The sequence below is a fragment of the Orycteropus afer genome, unplaced genomic scaffold, assembly GCF_000298275.1.
Source record: "Orycteropus afer afer isolate SDZICR_OR568_19922 unplaced genomic scaffold, OryAfe1.0 scaffold00458, whole genome shotgun sequence".
Taxonomy (NCBI): Eukaryota; Metazoa; Chordata; class Mammalia; order Tubulidentata; family Orycteropodidae; genus Orycteropus; species Orycteropus afer.
This window is the reverse complement of record NW_006922045.1, coordinates 2,116,632-2,126,923: the sequence shown is the minus strand read 5'-3', so window position 1 is coordinate 2,126,923 and position 10,292 is coordinate 2,116,632.

Here is a 10,292-nt window from a genome sequence, read left to right as displayed (position 1 = left end):
AAAACTATTCCCCATGCATCTTTTTTATAGTTTTAACTTTTCATTGTGATTTGTATGAAAGCAAACAGAGCAAATTGGTTTTCCATTCAAAAGTTCATATACATTTTGTTTTGTGACATTGATTAAAATCCCCCTAGAGTAACAGCACTTTCCAAATTCCTCCCTGTGTTGCCCATTTCTATTCCTTCTTTCCTGTCTCTTCCTGACTTCTGAGCATTATCCTTGGGCAAATGTTACCCTTTCCATCTTGAATGGTTGGTTGTTATAAGGAGTGTGTACCTTCCTGGTGTTATTGTTCACCTTCTAGACTTGTCGGTTTTCCTGAAAGTTGAGCATCCAGGTAAGGCTAGTTCCAGGCTTGAAGGGTGTCTAAGAGCCATAGTCTTGGGGGTTCTGCCAGTCTCTATCAGACCAGTGAGCCTAATCTTTTTATGCTTTTGAGTTTGGTCCCATGTTTTTCTCCCACTCTATCCAGGATTTCCTACTGTGATCCCTTTCAGAGCAGTCAGTTCTTCTGGTATCAGGATCATGGAGGGTGGGGTTCACGTGGCTCATCCATACTGTGGACTAATTGTTTCCATGCACCTTTAATTTCTTTCACTTTACTGCAGATGAAAAGAGACCAATAGCTGCACCTTACATGACTGCTCACAAGCTTCTAAAATCCCAGTCACTACTCACCAAAGACAGATGGGGAGGGAGGGGAAATCCCTAGCTAGGAGGCAGATACAAATTAACTTGGGTGAAGGGAAAGGTCAGCACAGAGTGATCAAGGCAAAGGAAGACAGACGCTGGGAGAAGCACAAGAGTTAAAGGCAATAAAGGTAAATGCTATTCCATAGATAATCCTGAAATAAGAGTAATAACAGTAATCTAAGAGTGGACACACAGACAGTCAAGCGGAACAGAGGTGGGAAAGTGAATGGGATGACCCCCATGAATACATAGAGCTTTCATAGGACTATTTCTACATTTTTGTTTAAATGTGTAAATTCATGAGTATAGTAGAACATGGAAGGGGCAAATTTATGGAAACTTCTCAGCCATAACCAAGCACCTTGAGGGAAGAAGTTGCTGGGCATGGAGGTCATGACCATATTTGGGGCAGGGGGAGACACCGAGGTCATTTAGTGCAAAACAATCCAAAAAGACAAAGTTCCACACTCTATGACTCTTCATATATAACCAACCCTCTTACTTGTCTAGTTAAATATAAATTTAAAGAATGAATTAGAAAGTGGTGATTAAAGGAATTTAAACGAGTGTCCATTTCTTTGAGAATGAGTGAGAATCAGTCCCTGCGTATGATTTTGTTATTATTATCCATTCAATTACATTGTGAAGTGAAGACTTGGACTGATTAAGTTTATTTAATTATATCAATAGAAAGGTTTGGCTGCTGGTTTATAAATATGATTACATACATAGAGTAACCTACTCTATGTCAGCTTGCCTCACATGTTAAGAATGTCATTCAAGTGGGAACAAGGTAAAATGCTGTTGTTGTTAGGTGCCATCAAGTCGATTTTGGACTCAAAGCCACCCCATGGGAAAGAGAAAAACTGCCCACGAGGCTTTCTGGGCTCCCATCTTCACAGAAGCCTTCTCCTGGGAGCTGCTGGGTGGGTCCAAACCACTAACCTCTGCTTACCAGAGCTCCCTGGTAATAAGCTGTTCCTCTCAAAAAGTCAGTTAGGCCATCCTTTTGTCCTTAGTACAGACAGATGTTCTAACATTCACTCTTGGAAAATACTCTTCTGTTAAGCAAAGGGATATATATTTGCAAAAGTATCTTGCTACCAAAAGCAGATTAACATAATCCCATATCTAATGAAACAGCAGTGGCTTCAGTATTGTGGATGACGGATTCTCACTACCACTTCAAACATCAGAATTGATTTGCTCAGCCATGTAATCCCGCGTGCACACCGATGAGAAGGCTTCATTTCTTCGGGACTCACCAAGCTCCAGAGAATATCGCTTGACTGAGATGTCAGGTTGTCTTCTTGACACCCCCATGGATGGCTCTTCATTTATTTTCATGTAAAACAAAGTTAGTGTTGCCCCAGGGATCCACCTTGCCTCTCAAACTCCAACGTGAGTACAAATCAACAGGGAACTTGTTAAAATGCACATGCTGATTCAGTCAGGTCAGAGTGGGGTGTGGAATTCCACATTTGTAAACAATGACTCTGAGTCGCCCTCATCTAGTCCTGGACCCACCCTTCCAGTAGCAGAGTTCACTCTCCGTACTGAAGCAATTCCCAGGTCTCAGCCGCAGTTTCCTGCACGAGGAGGTTAGCTCTGTGTCCTGTCCCCTCACTGTGACTTCCGGGGCATTTCGGACATCACAGGGCTGCTGCTACTGAGATGCTACAGTCGCTTTTTCATGCCACCAAAACCCAACCCGGTGGCCGTGCAGTAGCCTCGGAATCTTGGCCACCCCGTGGGTATCCCAGTAGAACTGTGCTCTGCGGCTGAGTTTTTCAGAAGTAGGTGCCCAGGCCTTGATCCTCCAGCCTTTCGGTTGGCGTCTGAGTGCAGTAAGCCCCAGTCCCACCCAGGGCCTCCCAGTGAAGGCCTTGTTCTTTCTTCCTTCCCCCCACCTTTCTCAGGTAGAGACAATGGACAAAGAGAACTTCCAGTTCCAAGGAGCGCCTTCTCCTGGTTCCTTCACGACAGCCTCTCCCACTGCCTTCTACCTGCTCCCACTGCTCCCCTGCTCCCGCCTTCTCTCTCGCTTTCTGCTCCCACTTCCCTTTCTCTTCCCTTTTTGCTCCATCTTCCTCCTCCCTTTGTAGGGTGTCTTCACCTTCCTCCTTCCACTTCTGAACAGTTCTGTCTGCCAGCAACGGATTTAACACGATTATGTCTCTGGCAGTTTGTATATGAATATGTGGAATTTATTTCTAATTTTTCCATTTTTTCTTCTTGTTCCCCAAGATAAATACAGTCTGTAGCTCCAAACCAGATCCGACTCATAGCCGCCCCTCCTTGGGTCTCAGAGACAGTATCACTACGGAAGTAGATTGTCCAATCTTCCTTCCGAGGAGTGGCTGGCTGGTGGGTTTGAACCGCCAGCCTTCTGGTTAGCCATCAAATGCTTTAGGTCGTCAAATTCCATAGGCGCTAAGCTGCCAGAGCTCCCAGTCTGTAGCCAGTGGCTTGAAAAATAAGTATTCTGCTTTTAAATAAAGTGAAGTTATACAAAAGTGTCTGCCAGCTTGACTTAAGTCCTGGATTGCATATGTTTGGTCCTCATTTCTTTTTGCCATCTTGCTTCTGAAACTTTTGCCTGTCTGTTTTCACTAACACCTTCCGGTAACATCTGTGGTGCTCCGTTCCCATTTAGCTTTTGGTTTGTTTACTGTTTCCTCATTGTCTTTCTCTTCCATCTGTGCCTTTCATTTGAAGTAAGCCCCAGAAGCTGATGAGAGGAAAGCAAGTTTAAACTCTGCTCCTCAGTATGTTTCTGCAGCGACAGCTTCTGGTGCTCCCAGACTACGGTGACTATGACAACATGGCTGAGCACAGGTAGCCTGCATCTGCCAGTGTTGACACACAGCGCCATTCCTGCTGTTTCCTATTGTCTCTTTAGGAAGGAGAACAGTGCTGTAAGGTCTGCCGCCTGCTTATCGAACAGGCAGAGTGACCAGTTCTTGAGCCCATTCTCAACTCTAAGTATTAAACTTAATTGTATGTTTGAAACTTATGCATTCATCTGTTTTAAATTGGATTCACTTTAAACCATTTTTTAAAATAAGAAACTCATTTAAGAATAAATCATTTTGATCTGACATTGTAATAAGAATATAATCATTCTGATGTCTAGCAATTGGCCAAAACGCTCTTGGCATTAAATAAATTTATGGAACAAAGTCATCTAATACATACTGTTCCGAATCTTTTATATTATTAGAAGAACAAAAATGTTTTGGGTGATAGGTCAAGTAACAACTTTTTACAATAATGATCCATGTCACCCTACATAAAACATCTAATTTCAAATGTCTAGACAAGAAAAGTGGCACATTTCCTACTTGGCTTTTTAGTTTTTTTGGTGCATTGGACTTATGTCCTAATCAGCTTCTAAAGGAGAAAGCTGCAGTGAGAATGTTTGCTCTTCCTTGTTTCCCTCACACTGCCATTGGTTGAGGGTGCTCCCAAGAAGGCCCAGATTCCAGTCCCTGATTTACTAAAACGTTGCTTGGGAGCCACTTTCCTGCAGTGTAGACTTGGTACCAAGACCCACATGTGAAAACAATAGGTTTTCCTTGATTTTCAAGCTCATGGGATTTCTGGAACGTTCAGTATGTATTACCACTGTGATAAAACATACTTTGTGTTTATCAATAAAAGAGCTAGATTATTGGTCCAATAATTATAATTAATATGCTCTTCACCAAACTGCATGTCTGGATGTATTCTGAATGGCATGGAAGACATACCTCTGTGCTTGTTAACTACAGAAGACAAGAAGAATTTCCCAAATGTTATAAAAATTAAAAAGTCCTCTTCAACTTTCCCCAATGATTTAGTCCATCTCACACAGACTATCATGGAAGGAGATGAGTCCCTCCTTCCTAAAAATAACATTAAAAAAAAATCCCCATCTTACTGACTTCAGTCTTTGTCCTGGTTCTCCTTATAAATATCTCCATGTTTAAAGGCACAGAATGGAGTCAATACATTGGTTCTCTTTTCTGACATCTATCTATGTAAGGTGTAGGAACCCTGGTGGGGCAGCGGTTAATTGCTGTGCTGGTAAAGGAAAAGTTGATGGTTCGAACAAACCAGGAGAAAGATGAGACAATCGGTGACTTCTGTAAAGACTGACAGCCTTGGAAACCCTATGGGGCAGTTCTATTCTGTCCCCTTGGGGCGCTGGAGTTGGAATCAACTAGATGGCAACTAGTTATGAGTAGACATAATGTAATATCCATGGCATCCAACCATAGAGACAATGAAAAGATCAGTGATTGCCAGAGGTGAAAAGGGAGGGTGATAGATGGGGCACAGGACATTTGTAGGGCAGTGAAATTACAGTGGGGGTTATGGTCATGATAGACACATGATATTATGCATTTTTCAAACCCATAGGACTGTGCAACTTGAACATTGAGCCTGAATGTAAACTATTAACTTTACTTAAAAATTGGTTCATCAACTGTAACAAGTATAGCACACTGTACAAATTAACAACAAGAAAAATAGTGTGTAAGGGTAAGAAGGTGTATGACAAATCTGTCCCTTCTGCATGATCTTTCTGGAAATCTAAACTTTCTCTAAAAATAAAGTCTATGAAAAATTAGATCATAATATAGCTAGAGGCATTTGTGAAAATTCATGGCAACTGTATATTAATGTAGCTTGCATTTATCAATAGTTGTGTATATGTATATTTCGGTGTGTGGGACCAGATGAGGTCAAAGAACATGTAAGGTGTTCTTCTGTCAGAAAGAATTTACTTTCTATGTCTTCTGCAAGAATGAAAATAAAATCTGACTGAATCTTTCGATCAGTCCTAGTGCAACTTTAGATATTTAAATCGTTCCTCAGCTTCAGGCAATGACAACCAGAAGAAACCCTTGAGGTTGGAAATTATTTGAGAGGTGACTTTTGCAAAGTATCCTGTTTTTAATTGGCCTTGAAAGCTGTCAAGGACAACAATACTGCTGCAATATTTCTGTGCACCTAAGCTTTGTGATAGTTGTGACGTCGTCTCTAGCTGCAGTTCATGTTTTGCCATCGGGTGATCTTTAGGTTTCTTAGAACCTTTCCTTAGAAAACTCTTTGAAATCAAACATTAAATCTCTGACTGCTAGATATTAAGCAAGTCATAACATCTATCTATGTGACAGAAATATTGGTAAGAGTATGTTAAATTTCCCAAAAGAATAAGAGAAGCTTTTTAATTAAAAACACGAATTTCATACTGCTATTAAAACATTGAAATAAGGTAAGAACTCTACAGTGCATTTCAAATCCCTGGCTAAACATAATTTTGCAAATGAGAATATGTAACTTGAACTTCATGGTAGTCAACGCAATAAAATAAAATAATGAGTCACATAGCTTTCATCTTTGGTAAAATGATGCAATCACATACATTATCAGGTGTAAACTCAGTTTTTTTAGCAACATGCTATTAAATCTAAGAACTTTTAATAATAGAAGTAATTTCAGCATTTTTCTGAGTATTTATCCTCTGAATTCAAAAACTGTATCATCAAATTCAGGGAACATTTGGAAATAGACATTTTTATATATTCTTCAGTCAATTCATTCGATAGCATTGCTATGGATTGAATTGCGTCTCCTCAAAACATGTGTTGAAAATCCTAATTCCTATACCTGTGGTGAGGATCCCTGGTTGTACAGTAATTAACTGCTTAGTTTCTAACAGAAAGTTTGGTGACTGGAACCCACCAGCTCCGAGAAAGACGAGGCAGTCTGCTTCCATAAAGATTACAGCCTTGGAAACCCTATGGAGCAGTTCTACTTTTTCCTATAGGATTGCTTTGAGTTGGTATTGACTTGATGGCAATGAGTATATCTGTGGTTATAATCCCATTTGGGAATAGCTTTCTTTCATGTTGATGAGGCAGTTTAGTGTAGGCTGTATATTACTTATTTTATTTTATTGTGTTCTGGGTGCAAATTTACAAAGTAAATTTGTTCATGTACATTTCATTTCATGCACTGAGTACCATCCCCAACCATAAAAATTTCTCCTCCCCTCTCCTCCCTGTGCCTACCCCCTCCCTGTGCCCTTCTTAACTAAGCATTCCTGTCTGTCCAGCTTTCCCTCACGTGATTGCTACTCATCTGGTGTCTCATGGCTGATTGATCTAAGGGTGCACCTCTCTGGAGTAGGTGAGTGCATTGCCCTGGGGTAGGTGTTCTGCATGTAGGTCTTTCTACTGTTGCACTGAGAGCCAATCCATGGGACTGATTTCTAGGCCCAAAGGATAACCATGGGTCATAGTCTCCGGGGTTCCCCCAGTCTCTATCTGACCAGTAATTCTGGTCATTTTTGTGTTTTTGAATTTTGTGTCACAGTTTTCCTCCCACTCTATCCGAGATTTCCAGTTATGATCCCTTTCTGAGTGGTTGGACTCAAACTTTGACTCACAGTCCCCTGAGTGACCATGAACATCAGTTACTCTTGCTGTAATTCCTAGAGTTTAGACTGTAGCTGGGCACCATCTAGTTCTTCTGGTCTCAGGGTCATGATGGCTGAGGTCCTTGTGGTCCATCTTATCCTTGGGCTAATTGTTTCCAGATGTCTTTGATTTTCTTCACTCTTCTTTAATTGGGATGAGAGAAGACCAATAGTTGCATCTTAGATGACCACTCAAAAGTTTTTAAGATGCAATCATTTCTCACCAAAGTGGGTTGTAGAACAAGATTACTATGTTGTGCCAATTGAGCATGATGTACTTTGAGACTACGGTCTTGACTGTGAAGGCCTGGTGACTCTCTCTCTCAAAGTGTTTGGGTTGTCTCTGAGAAGTTACTCCAACTCTGTCTTCTTTTGTTTCTATAATGTATATGGATAATTTTGTAGCACAAATGCATGTGTAGGATTATCTTCAGCCAAATCTATCCTTGGTCTACGGTATATTCATGTTTGCTTATCCCCATCTGATCTTCTCACCTGTCTATGCATTTACCATTAGCCTGGTGTTTGGTGTTAGTGGTAATGCAGTATTGTGCATGTACTAGTATTTGCCTGTGTTGTCTAAATCTTATACACACATTTCAGTGTCCTTCCCTTCCCTAATGTCATCTTGATGGTCACAGACTCTTTCCATACCATCCCTCCACTACCTAAATTAACATGTGACCCCAAACTAGTCAGAAATTCCTCCCCTATCTTCCCTTCCATCCCTGGTAAACAAGAAAGTGAATTTCCCTCCCTGAGTAAAACTTTCCTTGAATCAATTCCTCTAGAGATATAAAATTAGTATATTAAGGAAGCAGAGATGAGGGAAGATACAGGCTACATGAAGATCACCAAAGAACTGAGAAATGGAGGCTCCCCAGAGTCAACAGAAAGCCTTCCTTGACAGCCGGTGCCCTGACTTCGGCCTGCTAGACTGTTAGACATTAATTACCATTTCTTAAGCCAGCCACCTGTGGTATTTCTGATACAGCAGCACAGGATAACTAAGACAAACATTTATGAAGCTCCTTCTTTGTATTGTTTTGATTCTGGTGACATTATTAAAGTGAACAGAGGTTATCCTACCAAGTGACATGCATCTTACACTGCAATGGATGAGACTTAAAATCAACACATCGACAACAGAAACATACTGTAAGTTTGGGTGCTAATAAATTGATATGAAGAGGAAACTTCAGGATATAGCTAAAGAGTGGCTGATGTAAGAGTAAAGGAGTGACAATCTGAGAGCTATGATGGATGGAATATTCAAATCAGAGAAAATATGAGCTGTGAACACTCTAATGAAATGAAGCCTTTGGACTGTTGGAAAAGCAGTAAGTTCTGGGTAGTGTGAGTGGAGAAAACAAGGGCAAGAGTAGTAGACCATGAAGATTTAGAGACAATCAGTCCAGATCTCATGGATTCTCAGGCAACAGAGGGCAAGTTTTAAGCAGAAACATAGAACTATCTGACTTATGGCTATGAATATAATTTTGTTGGCTGTTTTGTGCATATTCTATGGTAAAAAAGCAGAAAGACCAGGGAAGAGCTCACCATCAGAGTCTCTGCAGCCAAGACCACAGTAGTGGAAAAAGAAAGCCTGGGACGTTGCAGGAACTGGGATAAAATTTTTGGATGAAAAATAGAGCAGGTAGAACTTGCTGTCTGATTGATTATAGAATGTATGTTACAAGAAACAATTAGGTGTAACCCTTATGGTTTTGTCCTGAACAATCAGGTGAACTGCATTACCATTAACTAAAATTTGTAAGATGGTGTTGGGAGCAATGCTGAGAATGAAAAGCAAGAGTTCTCTTTTGTACTTGATGACTTTGAAATATCCATAGACCAAGGTGGTTGGTAACTGCAGTTCAGGTCACTCTATCTTTACTGGTTTTCTGTCTCTTCTTCTTTCATTTACTGAAGAAGGAAGGTGGCTGAAATAACCATTCATAAATGTGGTATTTTATGTATTATCCATAGCGTAGTGCCTAAGGCACTTGACTGCTAACCATAAGGCTGGCAGTTCAAACCCACCAGCCACTCCTCAGAAGGAAGGTTGTACAATCTACTTCCATAGTGATACCTCCTCAGAGGGGTCACTATGAATTGGGTCTGACTCAACAGTACATAACAACAACAACAACACTCTCTTGTAACCATTTTGCTTCCTGTATATAGAATCTTGGTGGTTATTTTAATACATATTTAGGATGGTTATGTTTTCCTGGTAAACTGCTCCCTTTCTTGTTGAAAATGCTTCTCTTTACTCCTAGTGATGTTACTTTTCTGAAATCTACTTTGTCTGACATTGACACAGATGTACCGGTGCCTTTAGATCATGAATGTATCATGGATCTTTTTCACTGTGATGCTTTTAGCATCTGCAACACAACGCCTTGAAGTAAGTTTTAATTATGACTATCATTTTCTAAAGAAGCAGCAGGGACAAAAGGAAGTTAATCATCTCATCCAAAGCCACTGCTCAAGAAAGAGCTGAAGCTAGGATTCAAGTTGGAATTTGGGCTCATTAATGTTATATTATACTTCCACCATATCCTAAAAGTGACTAGAAGATACTCTACATAGGCTAAGAAGAGCAATACTCACATAATTTTTGTCATTTCCTTTTTCTGAGGAAACAGAGAGGAGTCGGAAATGGAATTTTGCAGCCAAGGTTGCCAATTAACTTGTAAAATGAACTCCTAAGAGTCTATGATAAGACTTAAGACTCAAAGACTAGTGCTGCCTCCCAAAGTATGTATAAGATTTCAGTAATTTTAAGCATAAATTTAGCTGCTAAGCAGTGAAAATCTCAGCCCTGGTCTCGTAATTAAAAGAGAACATATATCCCCAAAGATGGAGAAGCTCTTGTTGTTGTTGTTAGGTGCTATCGAGTTGTCTCCAACTCATAGCGACCCTATGCACAGCAGAATGAAACACAGCCGGGTCCTGAACCAGTTCCACAATTCTTGCTACCCTTGAGCCCATCACAGCTGCCACCGTGTCAATCCATTTCCTTGAGGGCTTTCGCCTCTTTCGTCGACCCTCCACCTTACCAAGCATGACATCTCTCTCCAGGGAATGGTCCCTTCTGACAACATGACCAAACTATGTGAGA